We start from the raw sequence: 23,663 nt of genomic DNA on the forward strand, positions 1-23,663 counted from the left end.
GCAGGGTGGAGGCAGCCTGTCCGCAGGCTCTGTAAGCTTTCTCAGTCAGTCCTGACGAGAATTTACAGGCCCGGGACGGGAGACGCGGCTTACCGCGCCAGCCGGAGGCCGTTGGACACAATTGCATCGCAATAGACCTCTCGACTGGGGGAATCCGCGTATATCCCCTAGCCTCTCCGCCATCCAGGTTGGTGAAGGCGGACGAGGGACCAGGTCTTGCACGAACGCTATAGGGCGTCCGCCAGGACCTGGTCACCTCATCATGCACCTCCGGGAAGAATGGCATCCAATCATCGAGCCGAGAAGGCTCGGGACACGGTGGAGGATTCCAGATGAGCCCGACCTTCTCGGCAGCCCGGGAAAGCATAGCGGTCAACTCGGGATCGGGCTCGGACAACGCTACGGTCCCGGAGGGAGGTAACACAGCCGAGTCCTCATCTCCCGAGGACTCTTGCTCACCTTCCGATGCCGCGATCGACATGCGGTCATCCGCCGGTGCGCCGAAGGAAACGGCTGGTCGCTCCGTAGAGAGACCAGCACGCTCGATCGGCAACACCACCGGTTGCAGTGAGGTAGAGGGGACAGGGGCCCGCGGAGCGGCGCTCGGCGGGGAAGCCCTGACCGTGATCCTCAGATCACCCTGCCTACACGCCGATGCACCGTCACCCCAGCCGAAGCCGGAGAAAATGGCAGAGCGGGGCATAGGGGAGGGGACCCCCGCTCCCTGAGAACCAAGGAATGAGAGTCTCGATCTCAACACTGCAATAGTCATGTTCCCACAGTGAGAACATGAACTATCCACAAAAGCTGCTTCAGTGTGCTGAACGCCCAGGCACATGATGCAGCGATTGTGGCCATCAGTGGGGACCAATGAACGACCGCATCCAGTAACGCACAGACGAAATGACATCTTAAAAAAGACGCAGGGTTCGTCTGTGAAGCTCTTTTAGGAGGGAAAAATTCAGCTCTCTTGTGCTGAAGCACACAGGGAGTGTCACGATGTGTTCGGGTACACCACTCCCCGAACACAACGGAGGAACCGGCCCAAATTGCAACAGACAACAGCTGGGAATTGGAAATTTATGCTGTAACAACAACAGTTGAGAGCTTTAAGCTCAGGTTCCTCGGGAAGCTCGTGACCTCGCTGAAGTGCTGTCACACCAACACAAGATGCAATCTTCCTTTCTCAAGCTTGAAGAATTCACTCTTAGTCTGAAAAGCTGGAACACAGCTAGGCCTGTTGTAGTTCACTCGAAGCTGATAGGGCTCTCTAGCGATATCCCAATTCGTCGGTCACTACTGACGTACGTTGAACATGACCGACTGAAAGGGAACTAAATACTTTACCAAATTAAAATGATCTAATTAGCGTTATACAGTACCGGCCAAAAGTTTAGAAACATTACTATTTTTAATGTTTTCAAAAAAAAAAAGCCTCTTCTGCTCATCAAGCCTGCATTTATTTGATCAAAAATACAGAAATAAAAACAGTAATATTGTGAAGTATTATTATTATTATTACAATCTAAAATATTGTTTTTCTATTATAATATATTTTAAAATGTCATTTATTTCTGTGATGCAAAGCTAAATTTTCATCAGCCATTACTCCAGTCTTCAGTGTCATATGACCCTCCAGAAATCATTGTAATATGTTAATTTATTATCAATGTTGGAAACAGTTGTGCTGCTTAATATTTTTTTTATAACCTGTGATACCTTTTTTCAGGATTCTTTGATGAATAAAAAGTAAAAAAAAAAAAAAAAGAAAAAAAGAAAAGAAAAAAAAAAGAAGAAGAAGCAGCATTTATTTAAAATAAATATTTTATAACAATATACACTACTGTTCAAAAGTTTGGGGTCAGTATATTTTTTTCTTTCTTTCTTTCTTTTTGGAAGAAATTAATACTTTTATTCAGCAAGCGTTATATTGTTAGAAAATATTTCTATTTTATATAAATGCTGTTCTTTTTAACTTTTTATTCATCAATGAATCCTGAAAAATCTATCACAGTATCCAAAAAATATTAAGCAGCACAACTGTTTCCAACTTTGATAATATCTGAGTATCAAATCAGCATATTAGAATGATTTCTGAAGGACCGTGTGACACCGAAGACTGGAGTAATGGCTGATAAAAATTCAGCTTTGCATCACAGAAATAAATTATATTTTAAAGTATATTAAAATAGAAAACCATTATTTTAAATTGTAATAATATTTCACAATATTACTGTTTTTTTCTGTATTTTTGATCAAATAAATTTCAGGCTTGATGAGTGTAAGAGACTTCTTTCAAAAACATTAAAAATAGTAATGTTTCCAAACTTTTGACCGGTACTGTATGAATTATATTGTTCTTTCTTTGTGTATTTGTTAACTTTTTCACGTGACATTTAGCAGCATTTACGACAGCGCATTACATACTCCTGCACGTAAACCCTGGTGGGAAAAAAGTATACTTTATTGTATTTCAAATATATTCCCTTTTCAATAGTACATTGCAAATATACTAACAAAAAAGTGTACCATCTTTAAATATTCAAAAAGTATATTAGCATCATACTTTTACCTATTTTCATAATACAACTTTTAACATTAAAATAATTGTAATCCAGTATATTTTCTAAAAATATATTTTAGAAAAATATACTCAAATAAATGTTCTGTGCGTTTTTTAAAGTGTATTTATTTGAACATTACTTTAAAATATATTTTAGGGATATTTTAAACTGTATGCTTAAAATAGTAATTGTAACAATGCACTGAAAGTATATTTAAAAAGTACATTATTTAATATCCTGAAGATGTAGTGTATTTAAAGTTAAATTTGAGTATAATTTTTAAGTTTACTTATTCATGCTTGTGATTCTTTTTATTACTTGTGCATATTTCTTTCAGAAAATGTTAAAATGAATGACTGATATGATAAAAGCCCATTTTTAAATATATGCAGTATAGCCTACATTTTGCAAATATGTGTAAATATGTTTAATAAGTTTACACTGGCAGAAAAGAATCATGTTACAATTGTACACACAAATCTATATTAAACAACACACCAGCAGCACAAGTGCATGCAAGAAAATATGTTAAGTGGTTTATCGGAATTCAAATGTCTCTTCATCTTGGTCTGTGACCAATCAGATTTTATTGCTCACTGCCTTCAGCCAACCAGAGCTGCTGACATCACAGTACTCGTCTGAATCCCCCTCGCTCATTCACAGGAGGCTTGCAGGTGAAGTACTGTGTTGCAATGCTTTATTTATTTAATAAAACAATCTTGGGAATTCGGACAAGTTCAATCAAGTGACATCGTAGCCTGACCTTAATGGCGATGACAACCAGCTAGGAATAAAATGGCCTACGTGATCCCGGAAAGAACTGGAGAAAAAGTCCTGCTATTTGGAGGTAAGTTGTAGTCTACCAGTTATTTCCGATCACTAAATTATTCTTCTCAACCTCACAAACGAAAAATTGTCAATGCTTAGTTTTGCTTTAACAAACGGAGAACGAGTTTTCGGCTTGATATCTCCTTTTTGAGTTTGTGTGTGGTGGTTTATGGCACATGTATGCAGCACCAAAACTCCCCGTTCATATGATTGGTCAAATCGCCCCATATTCTGTACAATATTAATTCATAAAGATTTGTATACTGTATATGCTTGACTATGTACTAGAAACAATATCGACATACCGTACTGATACAGTTGCCTGCTGCTAATCCTCATTTACTGTTCAAAAATAGTATTGGTTCAATGTAGGATTTAGACAGACTATTGTAAACGTGAATAAAATGTTGAACATGCTGTCTGACCTTATATCTTTTGTATATTCTCTTAACAAATGCTGTTCTTTAACTGCCTCTGTGTAAGCGGCTATCAGACGCAATAATGAGCAGCTCATCAGAAAATGGAATATAATGTGTAATTTGTATTTGTGTATAGAGGGTCAGTATGGCCATTGGTCCAATAATGTTTTTTTCTTTCGGTGTTCTTTAATGAAAAACATGGTAAGTTTGGCTGAAACCAAGTTTACACCAAGTTTAAATAAAAACCATTGGACTTGTTAATGAAATATATCTGTTCATTAGTGATGTTACATTTTATTTATTTTAATGGCCTTGAAAACAAATGCATTCAACATTAGGAAATGTATCCTAAGTAATTCATTTAACTGTATTTAAATGGTAGCACGATTATAATACTGTATTGTGTGAGATTATGTAATTCAAAGTACAGTAGTCAACATTTGAAGTGGATCAAAAAAGTTCAGCAAAGTTGTCCTAAGAAGAAGGTTTTAGGACAACTTTGATGAATGGTTTTGATCCACTTCAAATGTTGACTATTATATATTGTGCAAAGTATAGCTAAGTAATAACAAAGTGTATTGTTATTGACTACAAAGTGTGTAATTTTTAGTATTTGGAATAAGCCAAAGGTACTGAGCATACAGTATACTATTACCTGTGAAATAATATATTCATAGAATATTGCTTGTGTGTTCAGAAGACACTCGTAATTAATTTGTAATGTACTTAAATCACAAATAAAGTGTACTTATAACACAAATAAAGTATACTTATAACACAAATAAAGTATTTATACCACAAATAAAGTATACTTATAACACAAATAAAATGTACTTATAACACAAATAAAGTACTTATAACACAAATAAAGTGTACTTATAACCCAAAGTATATTTATAACACAAATAAAGTATACTTATAACTTAGTCCCTACACAGGCATATACTTAAAGTATACTTGAAGTTGTTCCAATTTAGCACACAGAAGTACACTAAATATACTTAAAATTATGCTTTAATACAACTTTATTACAACTAAAATATACTTAGTACAAAATTAGTGCTTCAAAATAGCACACTTCAAGTTAACTAATCATTAGCACACTTGAAGTATACTGATAATTAGTCTGGATGCAAGTATACTTATATACTAAATCTTTTTCACCAGGGAAAGGAAGAGAAGATTAGAAAATGGGTTAGTTCAATTCTGAGTTCATTCTTTATGTTTGTAGGGGTGTGCGATATGTATCGTCTGTGATGATATCGTAATTGTAGTTTTAACGATGTGCGAGCTGACATCGAGTTTGTCACTAACTCTTTCACTGCGTGATGTGTGCAGTTATTTGCCCCTAAAATTCAAGATACTCAGGCATTTTTGTCCTGATTAGTTTTGTTCTTATATTTATATCATATGATGTAGTTATATTACAATATCACACAATGCTGTTTTTCTCAAATATCAGCATGATTGCAAATGTGATATTTGTTTTATACAACAGTTAAACAATAAGTTAACATTGTGAGTTACACTTTAGATACGATATTGTCAATATTGTTTGTTTTTCGTTTCTTTTGCCAACAAAATTTAAAAATGAAACCACAGCAGAATCGAGTCTCCGAGCAACACACAGCAGTGATTTGTTACTGAATGAATCTGTATTTTGAATGAATTAGTTTAATTAATGATTCAATGACCCGTACAATAAAGACCGTCACTTGCTTCATTCCTAAAAGAATCAGCCATTTGAACAAATTGGTCGAATGAATGATTCACTCATTAAGACAGTGACAGTGACTGGTGGTTTTAGTTTGATATTTAAAGTACCTTTTAATTAAAAAGTTAAAATTAGAAATAATTTCATATTTTAAAATTGAATATAAAAAAAAACAGTCTCATAGTATTATTTATGTAATTGTAAATGCAGTGTAAATATAGCATTGCCACTTCTGATGCCGCATGTGTCACCTCTGCATTGTAAAGATGGATTTTGTTGATAATGATTCCATTTGATCGGTAACAGCCCTGTACTGTGTTATTATTCTAATAGAATTTAATGTTAGAATTTGATTTGATTGATTGATTAACTTTCAATTGTTATTTATTGTTAGAATTTGACAAAAGGTGTTGCATATATCTACTGTAATAAGTTTAGAAAAAAAAATGTCTTTATATAGGTCAGCTGTCCACAACAGGCCTAAACCAGCCATGGTACCAGCACAAAAACACACTCAACAAAATACCATTTATCAATTGTTGTTATCAACAAAGTCTTTGAAAATATCGAGATATAATTTTTTGTCAGTACTGCACACCCCTAATGTACAGTATTCATTTTTATTTCTTCAGGTCTTAAAAAGGTCTTAAAAAGCCATAAATTTTACTTAAAAAAAAAATGTGCAGCAACTCTGCAAATGTATGGTTGTTCTTTTAAAGTTACACACAGGTTGGTACTCAAAAACTCATATTAGATCCTTCAGACTCCGTTGACTTTAATTGTATGGACAAAGACAGCTGAAAGATTCTACAAATACCTTCTTTTGTATTCTGCAGATGAATGAAAATTATATGAGTTTGAGACAACATGAGGATGAGTAAATGTTGACCTAATTGTAATACATTGTAATGTTTTTATAATGCTTATGAACCTTTTCTCTGAATAAAGCACAGATGTATTATAACAAGGGTTTCAAATTAACACCTGCCAATTTGCAAAATGCGTGAAAATTAACAGTGGCATGTATATCAAAGTACCAGATAATTTGACAGTTTAAGATTCATAAATCATGTTCTATCACTTTGAATGCCATTACTATCAAAGCGTAATACAAAACAAAACTGTAATACTCCAGGGGCCGGTTGCACCAGCTGTGCATAAGTTACAACTTAGCCTAGTTTTGACATAAATGGGCGCTAAGTTACAACTTACGCACTACTAAATATTTTTGCATTGCGCCATGAAACTTAGTTGAAGCATAACACATGTATAAATTAAATATTTATGGAAGCCTCTGATCAGGAGTAATGGTTGGAATAAAATAGCAGACTGACTGAACTGTTTCAGTAAGCTCTTGTTTTACCCGACAGACTTCAATTCAATATGATAATGCTGACTTTTACACTCGCTTACATTTTAAGAGAGAGAACATTATATGAAAAGACTACTTTGTTACTGTCTCTTCAACACGAACCCGTCCTAAACAGTGTGCCGCTGTGTGCATCACTCCATGTTGTGCATGTCAAATAAAATCAGTTATAATCAATAAATGTCATTTCTTATGTTTTTTGTTTATGTATCAGTATTTATTTATTGATCCTTATTAATTTTGTTTCAAATACAGATATGTTATGTACATATAAAAACACTTGTTATTCTTGATTAAGTATTATTGTATTTAATGGAAACTTATTTTTTTTACCATTAGTTACGTAAGGTAAAAGAACTTAGAATGAAGTGTAGTGATTTTGGATTAGCCTCACATGAGGGCACCACAAATGTAGTTATTTATGGTCTTAAATATTAATATTAATATTTTGTATTAATATTAATATTGAGTCAGATGATTCCTTCCAATATTTTGGGCACCAGTCAGGATTTTCACCTTGACAAAGAACAATCATGAAAGATTGTTGATTGAATTAGAATTTTATAAATTGGAGGAAGTTTATCATCTGACCAATCTGAAGGATTTAGTGAGATTTGGGCGAGCTTGTAGAGCCTCTGATTATCAACACAAAAATGACACAGTTTGCAATAAAATGAATTTATTAACAAAAAGATATACAAGAGTAAAATATCACACTCACTAAATACTACGAAGGAAAATGACTAAACTAAAAAGAAAATTGAATCAATAATCAAACAGAAACTACAAACTACAACACAAATGGATGTTAACAAAACTGAATGCCAAGTAGATGAGTAACGGAATGGACGAAGCAATGAATGGGTAATTAGCAGTCTATGAGGGAGTCAATTGTGGTCTTTCTGGATGCTGGTATTAAAAATAGTAAATAAGCATTTACTATGAATACAGATAACGTGTCTAATGTATCTATCTGTGTACGCTGAGCCTAGATAAACAGTCTCTACACAAATAGCAATCTCATTTAGCAACAACCTAATGCCAAGGCCTTTGGGAAAGGGTTTGGTTAGCTTATATTTACGTTTCACTTGGTCAGGTGATCAGTCCAGGAATGGAAAACGTTGTCCACTGGTATCCTTCCATGTGCAGTGGGAGACTGGATTGCTTTCCAACAGCTGCAGAGCTGCACTCAGTGCTGGAGGTCTTTGTGTAATCCAGAGAACTGGAGGTCAGATGGTGGTTGGTCCGTAGGATCTTCTGTAGGTTGGAGGTACTTGAGTTATGCAGGTCGGGAATCAAAGTCCTCTGCAGAAGCACTTGGGCTGCTTGAAGATCCGTGCGGTGAAAGGTTTACTCACAAGAGTCTCACCTTGGTCGTGCTGTTGTTCTTCCCTTGTCAGGTCAGAAACTCAGAAACAAGGGTTTGTTCAATTGGGGAAGCTTTTATTCCTTCCTGTTGGGGAGGGGATTACAAATCCCCACCTTTCCTGATGTGGTGATGTGGGTGGGGTCACAGCATTCCAGGTGTCCGTCCCTTAACACGCCCACCTTTCATCCTGTGAAACTTGTTGTATTGTCCCAAAATACACAGTTAAATAAAACAATGTCTTTAGGACCTTGGAAATGCTTTATTTCTTTTTCAAACCTTTCTCAAAGTCCTTGTGGCAGTGTTCTGAACTCGTAGAGTCCAAACTTGATGTGAATTAGTTGAGGTATCACACTTCTGTCTCAGTGGGTGCAGTTGCATTGGCTTTTATTCCAGGTGTGGTTTCCACTGTGTATGCACAGCTTCCTGGATAAGTAAAAGGATGTATAGGACATGTTCCTTACAGTATTCCTGTTCATTTTTGGTGACTTCAAGCCAATATGTTTAGAAAATGTCTTTCTTTCTGAGCATTTCTTTGTTCTTGCTGTGCTCTAGCCAGAACCAGTTTGGCAGCCCTAGGAGTCCATAGTCATTCACACCTTGAACTCAGGCATGGACGGCTAAGGTGAACAAAGGCAACTCGTGATGAGATTAGCCTATCATCAATGGGCCATTGATGTCATCTTTCCTGTCCTCCACCTTTGGCAGTTCTGATTACAATAGTCATTTAGTTGAGGGCGTTGAGGGTCTTATCAGACTCTTTTGTATTAATCAAAGTGGGACAAAAGAATGTCTGTTGTGAAGCTCCTGTGCCATCATGTCTGTTGTTCACTACAGAAGGATAAACCGAAATTCACGGTATTTCAACAACTTCTGCTCACGTATTTGAAGGCTGCTATTGGATCGAGGGTAAATGTCATATTATGCGACTATGCCCTAGTGAAAAAAAAGTATGCTAAGTATACTTGCAGCCAGACTAATTATCAGTATATTTCGAGTGTGTTAATGATTAGTTAACTTAAAGTGTGCTATTTTGAAACAACTAATTTTGTACTAAGTATATTTCAGTTGTAATTAAGTTGTATAAAAGCACAACTTTAAGTATATTTAGTGTACCTTTGTGTGCTAAATTGGAACAACTTCAAGTATACTTAGTACACTTTAAGTATATGTCTATGTAGGCATGCTTGATTAGTGATATTAAAGTGTACTTAATTTGTGTTATAAGTACACGTTATTTGTGTTATAAGTACATTTCAAATTAATTATGAGTGTCTTCCGAACACACAAGCAATATACTATGAATATATTATTTTACAGGTAATAGTATACTGTATGCTCAGTACCTTTGGCTTATTCCAAATACTAAAAATTACACACTTTGCAGGCAATAACAATACACTTTGTTATTACTTATACTTTGTATAATATAGTCAACATTTGAAGTGGATCAAAACCTTTCATCAAAGTTGTCCTAAAACCTTCTTCTTAGGACAACTTTGCTGAACTTTTTTGATCCACTTCAAATGTTGACTACTGTACTTTGAATTACATAATCTCACACAATACAGTATTATAATCGTGCTACCATTTAAATACCATTTAACAAATTACTTAGGTGACATTTTCCCAAAGTTGAATGCATTTGTTTTCAAGGCCATTCAAATAAATAAAATGTAACAACATCACTAATGAAGAGACATATTTCATTAACAAGTCCAATGGTTTTTATTTAAACTTAACATGGTTTCAGCAAAACTTACCATGTTTTTCATTAAAGAAAAAAAATTATTGGACCAATGGTGACCCTCTATACACAAATACAAATTACACATTATATTCCATTTTCTGATGAGCTTCTCATTATTGTGTCTGATGGCCTCTAACACAGAGGCAGTTAACCACAGAAACTCGTGAAGAACAGCATCTGTTAACAGAATATACAAAAGATATAAGGTCAGACAGCACTTTTTATTCACGTTTACAATAGTCTGTCTAAATCCTATATTGAACCAATACTATTTTTGAACAGTAAATGAGGATTAGCAGCAGGGAACTGTATCAGTATGGTATGTCGATATTGTTTTCGGTACATAGTCAAGCATACAACACTTTATGAATTAATATCGTACAGAATACGGGCGTTTTGGTGCTGCATACAAACATGTGCCATAAACCACCACACACAAACTCAAAAAGGAGATATAAAGCTGAAATCTCGCTCTCTTTGTTAACTGGTAGACAGACTACAACTTACCTCCAAATAGCAGGACTTTTCTCCGGTTCTTTCAGGATCGCGTAGGCCATTAAATTCCTAGCCGGTTGTCGTCGCCATCAAGGTCAGTCTGTGATGTCACATGATTGAACTCGTCAGAATTTACAAGATTGAGCGATGTATTGCGCTTTCAGTGTTTTATTAAATAAATTATACATTGCGACATTATACTTTTTCACCTGAAAGCCCCCTGAGTGACTGAGCGAGGGGGATTCAGACGAGTACCGTGACGTCAGCAGCTCTGATTGGCTGAAGGCAGTGAGCAACAAAATCTGATTGGTCACAGACCAAGTTGAAGAGACATTTGAATTCCGATAAGTCTCAAGTTCAACCACTCAACATATTTTTTTCGCATGTAATGTTACTTGTGCTGCTGGTGTGTTGTTTAATATAGATTTGTGTGTACGATTGTAAAATGATTCTGCCAGTGTAAATTTATTAAACATATTTACACATATTTGGAAATTGTAGGCTACACTGCATATATTAAAAAATGGGCTTTTAATGCATTACTCATAAATAAATAAAATAAATAAGCACAAGTAATAAATAAATAAGCACAAGTAATAAAATAAATTCCAAGGATGAATAAGTAAACTTAAAAAATATACTCAAATTTAACTTTAAATACACCACAACGTCAGGATATTAAATAATGTATTTTTTAAATATACTTTCAGTGCATTGTTACAATGATCATTTTCAGCACAGTTAAAATATACCTCAAATATATTTTTATAAAGTGCAAATAAATACACTTTTAAAAAATAAACTGAACTTTCACTTCAAGTATATTTTTCTAAAATATATTTTTTAGAAAATATACTAAAGTACAATTTTTTTAAAGTGTGTTAAAAGTTGTATTGTGAAAATATGATGCTAATATACTTTTTATATATTTAAAGATAGTAAATTTTTTTGTTAGTATATTTGCAATGTACTATAGAAAAAGGGAATATGTTTAAAATACAATAACGTATACTTTTTTTCACTAGGGTGCATTACTTTAAGGAGAGCTCACGACCTACTAGCTACGTTCTGCCTTAAGAACAAATAATGCAACTGAATAAAGTACAGAGTTAGTAACAAAGTAGCTAATAGTTACTAAGCCTCTAGTGTGGACTTCACATTTCAATTTAAGAAATAACTTACGAATGGCTGGTGAAACCCTACCCAGTAAATTGTGAGAAGGAGGCCACTTTTTTTTAACCCATTCTCACTCCCTTGGTGTCCAAGTCTTTTCACATGACTATACAGACATCAAAAGTTCCCTCTTGCATCTTTACTGTAGTGTTGCCCGTAAACCCATTGCTTTCAGTGAAAAATGTTTTCCATATATATACTGACACGAAAGGCATGAGAATATAACATCGGATAATTATAAAATGATGACATGATCACAAAATTATACCCCAACTTATAATTTCGCAGAACGTAGGTAGTAGGTCATGAGCTCTCCATAAAGTAATGCATGGTTAACAAATTAGTCCAGCCATCTAGCCATAGTCCCAGTCAATATGAATGTGATGATTTGTGTGGCTCTTTCTTTCAAATAAAATTGGACGCTCTATGTGGGTCTCTTGCCACTGAACCAACCACTTCTACTTGTGAGCAAGCTCAATCTATTCAACTGTTAAATAATTTTACCTTGACAAATCCAACCTTAAATGCTGAAATAATACAGAACTCTAATTCTTCCTCATGCCAGTTAGATCCTGCACCCACATTCCTTCTGGAACACTGTACTTCTGTCATTTCTGCTCCTATCTCACACTTAGTAAATATGTCCTTTATCTCTGCCACTGTTCCAATTTCACTGAAAACTGCTGCTGTTACTCCTCTTCTTAAAAAAACAAACCTGGACCCAGCAGATTTCACCAACTATCGTCCAATCTCCAATTTACCATTTATTTAGAAAATTATGGAAAAAGTTGTTGCCAATCAGCTAAAGTCTTTTCTAGCTCTCAGCAATCAGTTCGATGCATTTCAGTGTGGTTTCTGCTCTCATCACAGCACTGAAATTGTTTTAGTTAATTATGCAAAATTCACTTTTGCATGGTGTTTGGACATAAATGTGTGTTGGCAGTGTGTACACAACCACCCTATAATGATAAAAATCCAACCATTCCTTTTTTTTTTTAATCCCCTTAAATCATAAGCAGTGTCTCAAAACAAGATTCCTGGCAATGTGACATTCTCCCAAGCGTTTTAGGTGTTCTGTAGCTGGATGGATTAATCCACATAGCTCTCTCCATTTACTCCCTAAATCTGAGCCGCTGAAGACGAGGTGGATTAATTTTGTTTTCAAAGAAAATGCTCCCTCAACTCTACTGAAATTTGTTTATGTCTGCATGTATTGTTTCACACCGGACTTCTTTGTGAACGAATGTCAATACAAAGGGACAATACAAAACAGAGGTTGTGCTAAAAATTTGTTACTCAAGGATAGATCAGTAAACTGTTTGTGATCCAGCTTACAGTCTCAAGAGTGATACTGGATACAGCAGTAATGAAGGTGAGAGCACTTTATTACAGTTCATTGGAGTTGATTTACGGATATAAAGTTTACCAGTTTATTAAGCACCACCCGAAAAGGCATAAGGTCTTTATATATTTGTTTACTGTTAGTTATAACGAGTGTTTCTGTGTAATTCGCTATGTATTTTGATGATAATGCAAGGGAGAGAGAGAGAGTTTATGGATAATATTTTAATGCACACTTGCACTATTTTATTAAGCTCTTACAGTGATTTTCTAGAGTGAAAACTGACGCTTCATCTTTTGTGTGAAGTACAATAAACGTCATAAAACTCATCGGTAAAGTCCAACAGGGTCCGGTACAACAGGCTTGTAGTAATATAGTGGATAAAAACAAGAAGACAATATAAGTTTTAACCGTAATTGAACTAAACTATACCCGTTCTATCTCCATGCACTATATATTCGCAGTTTCTGACATTATAGTGCGTCCTGACTGACTCCTGACACCAGAGAATCAGCTCTTGAAGCTCCGCCCCTCTTAGGCCGAGCGCAGCAGCTCATTTGCATTTAAAGGGCAAACACTTTTTTAACATGCTATAAAAAATGATCTGTGGGGTATTTTGAACTAAAACTTCACATACACACTCTGGGGACATCAGAGACTTATTCTACATCTTGTAAAATGGGGCATAATATCCCCTTTAAGGTTGTCAACGATCTGTTACTTTCTGGTGACTTCATTCTGGTGACTCCATTCTCCTACTGCTCGACCTCAGCTCAGCATTTGATACTGTCTGTCACAAGTTATTACTTTCCCGCCTTTCAGAGATAGGTGTCTCAGGTGCTGCACTATCCTAGTTCTCTTCCTATCTCACTGATAGACAATACTACATTACTATGCATAATTATAAATCTCCTACCGCTTTACTCAGTCAGGGTGTTCCCCAGGGCTCTGTTCTCAGGCCATTACTATTTATTACTTACATCATGCCTCTTGGACATATAATCCATCGTCATGGTTTTCATTATCACTGTTATGCTGATGATATTCAGATATATACCGCTTGCAGACTAGATTCTATTCACCAGACCACATCACTATCTACTTGTGTTAATGAGCTAAAGGCCTGGCTAAATTCCAAGTTTCTCAGTTTGAATTTGAGCAAAACAGACATTTTAATGACTGGCCCCCCCATCACTAACAAAAAATATAGTAAATGTTCCCAGTTTCATCCTTGATGCTACAACAATTTTTCCATCTACTACTGTCAGAAATTTAGGTATTACTCTTGATCCTACACTGGTCCTAAACTTTCCAAAGCTGCATTTTTCCAGCTTTGCCGTTTAACCCAACTTCGTTCTTATGTTTCCCCGAAAGATACTAAATCATTAGTGCATACTTTTATTACATCCACGCCTCGACTACTGTAATGCTGTTTTGCCGGATTACCATTGCACTCTATCTCTCATTTACAATATATTAAAAATTTTGCTGCAAGAATATTAACCCACACTAAACGATCTGCTCATATTACCCCTATCTTATTTAAACTCCACTGGCTCCCTGTATCATCTCGCATTACTTACAAAATTCTTCTGCTTACTTTTAAATCACTCAATGGCCTTGCTCCTCCTTATCTCTCTGATCTACTGTCTCCTTACGTTCCGCCTCAATCACTTCAATCTTCAGGGAGTGAACTTCTTACTGTACCTAGATTTTGTCTATCTTCAATGAGCGGCAGGTCATTTTCCGTCATTGCACCTAAACTATAGAACTCTATGCCACTGGCACTAAGGACAATAACCTCACTCTCTGTATTTAAATCACAACTCAAAACCTATTTGTTTACTCAATACTATCAGTCATAACCTGTTCTTTAGACCAGGGGTGTCCAAACTCGGTCCTGGAGGGCCACTGTCCTGCAGAGCTAAACTCTGCAGGACAGTGGCCCTCCAGGACTGAGTTTGGACACCCCTGCTTTAGACACTCTCCTCATTCTATACTACCAGCTGTAATTCTCTCTGAGTATTTTTGTTCTGTGTATTTATGTTGCATCTACTATTCTTTGTTTGTTACTTATTGACACTATCCTTTCCCTTTCAAGGGAACTCGAGCTGCATCGAAGCGCTGCGGGAACGCCTCTGCGTGATTGCGTCGTGAAGCATGTATGAAATCAGTCCAGTGGAGTGACGGAACGTCATAGGCGGGTGACGTCACTGACCAGGAAACTATAAAGCCTACCTGAAAACCCATTCATTCAACTTCTGTGCCGTCAGCAAGCGCTATATGTGAAATCGTGTGTCCTATTTCAGTCACACAAGCATTTATTATGGCGAGCGAACAACAATTCAGAAAGTGTGTTCATTCCTGCCCTCGTTTTATTACGGGTGGGGATACACACCCAATGTGTGTTGTTTGTTTGGGAGTGCAGCATGCCCAAGCAGCTCTCGAGGGAGCTGCTTGTGAGCATTGTGATCTTCTCCCCCTGAGAACGCTGCACTCCCGCCGAGCCCTCTTTGAGGAGGGCGGCTCGGCTCGGCTCGCGTTCCTCGTGGCACGGGTCCCACTTCTGCCGAGGCAGAGCGGCGTCTGATGTCATAGGGTTCGCAGATGGATCTGACAGAGGGGTTAGAGATGAGTGCTGCCCTATCTCAGCCCTCACCTGCCGGATCCAGTGTCTCAATTCGGAGTCAGGAAGCACGCACTGCGGTTTCTTCCGCTCTGGTTGAGGCAGCTGCACTGATGGCATTCAGTTCTGAGGAATTGGATGTTGTTAGTGTGGCAACAGGTGACACTGAAGACTCACCACTTCAGTCTCCTGCTAGTGAGGAGCTTGTGGAGGTTTTGACTTGAGCCGCGGCCAAGTTGAACATTGAATGGCCGGCCCGAGAAACGAGCTGCAAGTGAAAAACAAATTAGATGAAAGATATTTACCATCTAGGTCAGCTCAACCTCCACGTCGGGGCTTACCGTTTTTTCCCAACCTCCACACCGAGGTGTCAAGGTCATGGAAGAAGCCTGTCTCATAGTGTCAGGATTCTGAGGGTGGTCCCCTCCAAAGCTAGACAGCATTCACCGCATCACACGGTGCTCTCGGGGGGGGGCGCTCTGCCAACCCCGCCGCAATGCTGGGGCACAGAGGGTCACCCAAGAGTGGCTCGCGCTCTCTGATGCAGCTCGAGAGGCTGGTTCCCTTAGTAGATTTTCTGGCAGAGTGGAAATGTCTGTCAAACGTATCTCAGTGGGTCCTGCAAACGATAGAAAAGGGGTATGCTATCCAATTCAGAACATGGCCACCCCGATTCAGCGGGGTTCTGCCCACAGTGGTGGGCCCCCAGCAGGCTCTGGTTTTGGCACAGGAAGTAGAGACTCTGCTGCGAAATGAGGCTATAAAAAGGGTTCCTCCTCCCAGCAGGGAGTCAAGATTTTACAGTCAGTACTTCATTGTCCCAAAAAAGGATGGGGGGTTGCGTCTGATCCTAGATCTACGCCTGTTAAATCGCACTGTAGCAAAGCTAAAGTTCAAGATGCTCACAATCAAACATATCGTGTCACAAATCAGGTCCGAGGACTGGTTTGTCACGATAGATCTAAAAGACGCATACTTCCATGTATCCATCCTCCCACAACACAGGAAGTTCCTGAGGTTTGCTTTCGGGGGCGAAGCATACCAATATCGGGTTCTTCCTTTTGGCCTAGCACTGTCACCCCGCACCTTCACCAAATGTGTAGACGCGGCTCTGACACCCTTGCGCATGCAGGGCATCCGCATTCTAAACTACATCAACGATTGGTTGATTCTAGCTCAATCAGAGCAGATGGCGGTTCAACATCGAGATGTTCTTCTCGCACACATGAAGAAGTTGGGGTTGAGGCTAAACGTGAAGAAAAGTGTACTGTAAGGAACCCTGCATCGGCCCAAAAACGGAATCCGACGGCCTGGACGAAGGTTAACGCGTGTATGTCTTTTCAGCGCCTCTGTGAAGTTCACTTAATTTCACTTGTTTAATCTGACTCCAATTTTAATTGATTATTACTCTTAGGTTGTGTTTCCAATTAGAAATTAATCATTGGTTATGCATTTTTTGATTTTTGATTATTCTGATTACCTTATATCTTCAATTATTCGTTCACTGCGGTCCCGGTATTGCTTTAGAAAAGTCACTTTGGCCGACTGAATGCTCTTCTCGGACACAAACTCGTCAGTTCTGACCTTAAACATTGGATGCAGGGTAAATATCTACCTTTAAGTTGGTCGCGCTCTGCTTACTCGTAACAAAAAGCATAGTTTTTATATATTTACGAAAACTGCAACTTATGTAAGGCAGCGATAGTCGGAAATTGAAATGGACTTAATTGATGTGCCCTATGCTCCATCTATTAAACCTTCCGTATGATCAATCCTGAACACAGATTTGCGGTAATACCTTCGCTTTAATCTACTAGAAGTAATGAATCAATCAAATGAATCAGCTGTTGCATCCTGTAGATGTGTGAGGGCAAGGCGTTGTCCTACGCTATTTCTTTGAGATCTTCTCTCCGGATAAGCTTTATTGCTTTATTGCATGAGCAGAACGTGTCAGGAAAGTCTCATTACACTTTACGGAAACATCTGTGTCCGCCCCCGGTTTAATTGATCCTGTGAGAAGTCCTTGGTTACCTTCAAGTAGAAGGTTTCGTTTGCCGGGCAGGTCAAATCTCCATGGGTGAAGGATAAATTTCGCTGATGATGCTCCATTGCGTGCAGGACACCTGAACAACCCGAGTGACCATTCAATACTTGAACACTGATGAATTTGATGTTATTGTAAGATAAGAAAAAAGGTTGTTGGAAAAACATAATAACACAAAATAACACATGATGAACATGTCAAAAGTGCGAATGGTAAACAAGGTCTCCTTTTCAGAGTTCTATCTTTAGTGAGCAGGTCTCATTCTAATCACCAGATTCTTCACTATCACTGTGATATGATAGTGGAATTTAGACTTGGTCTGGATGAGTTAAAGGAAAGTAGCAAAGAGTCAAAATAACTAGTATATTTACCAGTGGTATGCATAATTAAATATATCACATACTTAAACATAGAAATACACAATTTCATAATTACAATTATAAAACTGTCTATAATGGTTGTTTTAACTGCAAATCCTTAATGCAAATTTAAAGTTTCAATCAAGTCAATTAGAGAATGGAATTTACTGAAACAGAGATTTGAAATCTCTTGTTTAGCTTTTACAACCATCATTTGTGCATTTGATGTACAGGCTAAGTCACGCTCAAGAATACAGGTCTGACTGGGAATTGAGTAACAGATTGACAGAAATGCCTGCATTTCAGTTCTAATTCTTTTGTTACATTTGTCATTAGTCATATGTTGGAAACTAGGGGGCCCTCCTAGTTTGCAACAATGCCAAGGACTGGACATAATAAATGTTTTGTCCAAAGAGACCAGTTGCATTACTGAATAGGTCTCATTTAGATTTTGAATTTGGAATTTGAATGATCGGAAATTCTATAATTGATTGATTGAATTGATGTGTGACTAAAGCCTTGCACATGTCCTGCATATTACAGTGTTTCCATAACACCTCAAAATTGACACAATTAAAAAGAAAATAAATTATGGCAATAATTTCCCTTGTCCTATATGTATGAAGGTGAATGATGTATGCTAGATTTGCATTATGTGAATAATTTTAGTCTAGATAGTCTTATGATCTATGCCAGGTAGAAATGTTGTGAGTTTGTAGTGTGTGTGTTTTCTGTATGTTTGTGTAGAAGATGGGTGGTGTCTGTCCTACCATAATTTGTGTTGCATAATTTAGTTCCAGTTCTACACTGGGAGGCCATATCTATGAGTGCTATGATTTGTGAATGGCCTCTTGAAGTTTCTACACACCCATCTTCTGCGTGTGAAGGTGGGACCAGACACCCTTGTGGAATCTGGTCCTAAAAAAAATGGCAGCTGTCAGTCCTGAAAGGGAAACAGACACACAGAAACAACAGTTGATCTTGAACCTTTAAACAAATTGCATTAAGATAGATGGTGCCATCTTAATTTTTCTTAGATGGTCTTATCCAGACAGTTGTTGCAAATGGCTTTAATCTGTTAAGATTTTATGCCATTAGAAGAAAATTTGTTTTAGTTTACAAAGACATAGATCATTATTATGATTGTTTCTGCAAAGGAAAAGGCCAGATAAACTGAGTGATAGTGGTCAGATCTGACTGCTGGTTTTTAAGCATTGTCAGAGAATCTTGCACCTTGAGTTGCTGTTGCAGCTGTGCTTACACAGTCTGTTGTGTTGTGAGGATTATGACACCCAGGTCTCCTGGGGGAATCTCACACTAGCCAGATCTGTGATTAGGGCACCAGATCACCATTTGTGGTGTTGTGCTGTTTGTTTAACAATTGGTATTTATGGTGTCATTCAAATACTTGACCATTTGGACCTATGTGGTCTGTAAAAACAGAAGAAGCTCTGCCTGATATTAACATTTCACACAACTTTAATTACATTTCCAGTAAAATACCTTCCCTGATCAGATCCCATATTATCTCCCAGAGAGGAGTTTGTTAACACTTATCCACTTTGTTTGTGGTTTTGTTGCAAAGGAAAATCAAAACTTGTACCTCCCCTTGTCACTGGGTTACAGATCAATAGGATCATTTTTTTTTTTAATTCATGTTTTGATCTTGAATGGATTTAGCTTATTCAAGATATGATAATCAGGTTGATTGTTTTAGTTGATAAATACTGGGCATTGTAATTTTTCTCATTAAAGATTCTTGCACAGATAGAAGATAAAGAAGTTATTTCCCATTAATTTAATTTCTTCCTTCCATTTTTCTTTCCTAACTACTTATTTAATGCAATTGTGAAGCACATTGTAGCCTTAAGGCAATTCTATGCTCCTGTACATGGTGTAACTGCAGCTATACGGAAGATAGCTGAGTGATCCACTTAGGAGACAAATTCAACATAGACACACATACAACTTGAAATTGTTGTACAATTTCAGTACTACAGTTATTCCAACTTATACAAGACACATGGTCTAGAATGCATAGCATCTACAACCTTAAACCTAAGTGTGTCATGCATCACTTACAGTAAAGCAGTCATGTGTTTTAAAGAATAAACTCAACTAGTCTAGGTGCACATATAGTAGCACAAACAATTAGAATGTGTGTTCTATGAGAACAATGTGTCTAACACAATTACTAATTTGAATCCTTCCATTGATTCCTTATAATTCTTCCAGCACTGATAGTGCTACCAACTTCTGTCTACATTCTGGTTCCATCTTACTACATTCTAATTCCTTCTGCTCTTCTCCAAAATTCTTTCTTCTTCCAAACCATTGCTTGAATCATCATGAGATTAAAGGCCATCCCTGGCCATTATAATATAATATATATCATAATGTGATTATAATATAAATTATATTATATTAAAATAGTATAAATTAAAAATAATTTTATTTGCTGGTCTCAAGAGGGTCAGAGTGACTTGTTATCACCTCACTGATCTTTTAGAAGGCATTTGGCCCTGCAGCTACAGCTGTGATTGCATTGCATTGTGTTCACAGCAACAAGACAAACTGGAAACCAGTTCTAGACTTTGATGCTGTGAATATTAGGTCAAATCATTGCTCAATTCATTTAAAGATTTTTGTGACTACAATATAAAATTGGACACAATTTTCTTATTTTTGGACTAAGATGTAATCAATTACATTCTTCTGAGAATCTATTTGGATATGAAAAGAAAGATTGGACACAGCGACACAGGTCTGATTGAGAGTACAAAGATTCATTTTTGGTCTGTTTGTTTTTTCAGTCTCTTTTGAGACACTGAACAACATACAAGAGTGCAGTAATATTAAAGTCTGAAATAAGACCAAGGTAAAAGATACGTTTTATAAGACTGAGCCTTAAACAGTGCTGTTTACACCATTTGTGACATCAGTCGTAAACCTTCTTAGCACCTCTTGAACAATTTCAAAGTATAGTGATGTGATTCATCTTATTCGTTGGCTAAATTTCATTTATGAAACAAAGACAAGCTGTGCATGTCCTCTGAATGGGTGAAATCCTTAGGCTTGGTTACAAGCCTCTTAGTAACATCATAATTATCAGTTTTAACATTTAGTGTATTTTCCCAATTGCCTTCTCTAGGACTTCTGCATTTTTCTTTTGAAAATTTTTAGTTTCACTACTCTGTGTTGTCCAGCTTTACATTTCACACACAAAGGATTACAGTGAGAGATTTTGTTCCTTGTTCTGTTTTGGTTTATCCAATCACAAGATTTTTCACAAGTTAACATGACCATTTGCTTATTTTCAATGTTGCAACATTGTTACAGCAAAGCAAATAAACATGTAGCTGGGCATTCTTTACCTCAGAATTTAGGTTTTAATTTACAGCCCTCTGTTGAATACCAGAAAAAAAATTTGGATGATGTTATTCCAATTTAAGGTTAATCTCTTGTTGCGTAGGCAAACAAGGAGATCTTTAAAGTTAAAGCAAGGGATCTCATTTTTCATCTACGCTGCCGCTATCATGTCCCTGATAAAATGTGGTTGTCTAATTCTCCAGCCCCACCGGATTTTGGTCTCCGGTCTTAATTTGGGTATGCCGACCCATTCTACAAATGTGTCTATATGGGATGCGTCTATCTTTCCCTCAACACTTCTAAAAGGCAAATAAGAATGGACTTACTACAACAGCTGAAGAAAGAAGAAGATCAAACCTTGCTTGTTGCAAATCCCAATTTTCCGCTGAAAAGACACTCGCCAACAGGATATGGGAGATCACGTCGGGGTCACCACTTTGTAAGGAACCCTGCATCGGCCCAAAAATGGAATCCGACGGCCTGGGCGAAGGTTAACGCGTGTATGTCTTTTCAGCGCCTCTGTGAAGTTCACTTAATTTCACTCGTTTAATCTGACTCCAATTTTAATTGATTATTACTCTTAGGTTGTGTTTCCAATTAGAAATTAATCATTGGTTATGCATTAATTTAGATTTTTGATTATTCTGATTACCTTATATCTTCAATTATTCGTTCACTGCGGTCCCGGTATCACTTTAGAAAAGTCACTCCGGCCGACTGAATGCTCTTCTCGGACACAAACTCGTCAGTTCTGACCTTAAACATTGGATGCAGGGTAAATATCTACCTTTAAGTCAGTCGCTCTCTGCTTACTCGTAACAAAAAGCATAGTTTTTATATATTTACAAAAACTGCAACTTATTTAAGGCAGCGATAGTCAGAAATCAAAATGGACTTAATTGATGTGCCCTATGCTCCATCTATTAAACCTTCCGTATGATCAATCCTGAACACAGATTTGCGGTAATACCTTCGCTTTAATCTACTAGAAGTAATGAATCAAAAATAATACAGAATAAACCAAATATAACATTTTATTTGTCAAGTAAAAATGTATCATGCCAATTACATTACAGTTAGACAATTAGAAGCCAATTCAAAAATAATAAATGCATAACATCAATTACTCAAAGAAATATACACACAGTGATGTGTGAATGTCTTCAGACATTCACCCATCTCTGCACGGGGGCTTCTGGCTACAGATGATCCCCCATGACTGCTTTGCACTTTACCTTATATACAGACCAGAACAAAAGGGTTGTAAATATTTATTACACCAACACCTGTTTTGGGGGAGAAATGAGGACAGAATTCTCCTTAGTTCTCAATCTTCTTCATAATACCAGTGACTGCTGTGAAATGCTGTGAAAGACCCTTTTACCAATCGCACCGAGACATTTAAAATGATACCAAACATGAAAGGAATAAACAATAGATACACCAGATACATTATACTTCTTGGAGAACTTTCAGTGACTTGTGTCAGGGGGAAAGGAAGGAGGGTTTGTGTGTGTGTGTTGGGGGGGGGGGGGGGGGGCTGTTGCATCCTGTAGATGTGTGAGGGCAAGGCATTGTCCTACGCTATTTCTTTGAGATCTTCTCTCCGGATAAGCTTTATTGCAGGGTTCTTGTTCTCAGTTTTTGTCTTAGCAGGAAAATCAAGTCTTACAGTACTTTCTCCTGCTCAGAGAACCACTTATCTAGGCGTGGTATGGGATTCGATTGTCATGCGTGCTTGTCTGTCGCCCGCTCGCATAGCATCGATTCTCTCAGCTGTAAAAGACATAAAGCTAGGCCAGTCACTCACTGTCAAGCAGTTTCAGAGGCTGTTAGGTCTTATGGCAGCAGCATCCAACGTGATACCTTTGGGCCTGCTGAACATGAGACCGTTACAGTGGTGGCTCAAAACCAAGGGGTTCTCGCCGAGGGGGAATCCTTTTCGTGTGATCAAGGTCACGCGGCGATGCCTTAGTCACATGGAAACAACCTTGGTTTCTGTCCCAGGGACCTGTGTTGGGAGCTCTCGGTCGTTGCCTCACGCTAACGACAGATGCATCCCTCACGGGCTGGGGGGCGATCATGAGTGGTCGCTCTGCTCGGGGTCTGTGGCAGGACCATCACCTCACTAGGCACATAAATCACTTAGAGATGTTGGTGGTGTTTCAAGCTCTGAAATGCTTCCTTCCAGATCTCAGAGGCCATCATGTACTTGTTCGTTCAGACAACACATCGGTGGTCTCGT

The 23,663-nt window shown here is 37.5% G+C and overlaps 1 protein-coding gene across 2 annotated transcripts in view; it reads left to right on the forward strand.

The window, feature by feature from the left end:
- Window positions 1-23,663, forward strand: part of LOC127501083 (retinoic acid receptor beta-like) — a 322,722-nt gene that overhangs the window by 159,109 nt on the left and 139,950 nt on the right. The window contains exon 1 of one of the 2 annotated variants that reach the window (XM_051872865.1): window positions 3,027-3,411. The exons of the other annotated variant lie outside the window; for it this stretch is intronic. The gene's annotated coding sequence lies outside the window, so the exon portion shown is untranslated. Of the gene's footprint in view, window positions 1-3,026; window positions 3,412-23,663 lie in introns of those variants that run through there. 2 annotated transcript variants of the gene reach the window in all.

The sequence above is a fragment of the Ctenopharyngodon idella genome, chromosome 19, assembly GCF_019924925.1.
Source record: "Ctenopharyngodon idella isolate HZGC_01 chromosome 19, HZGC01, whole genome shotgun sequence".
Lineage (NCBI taxonomy): Eukaryota > Metazoa > Chordata > Actinopteri > Cypriniformes > Xenocyprididae > Ctenopharyngodon > Ctenopharyngodon idella.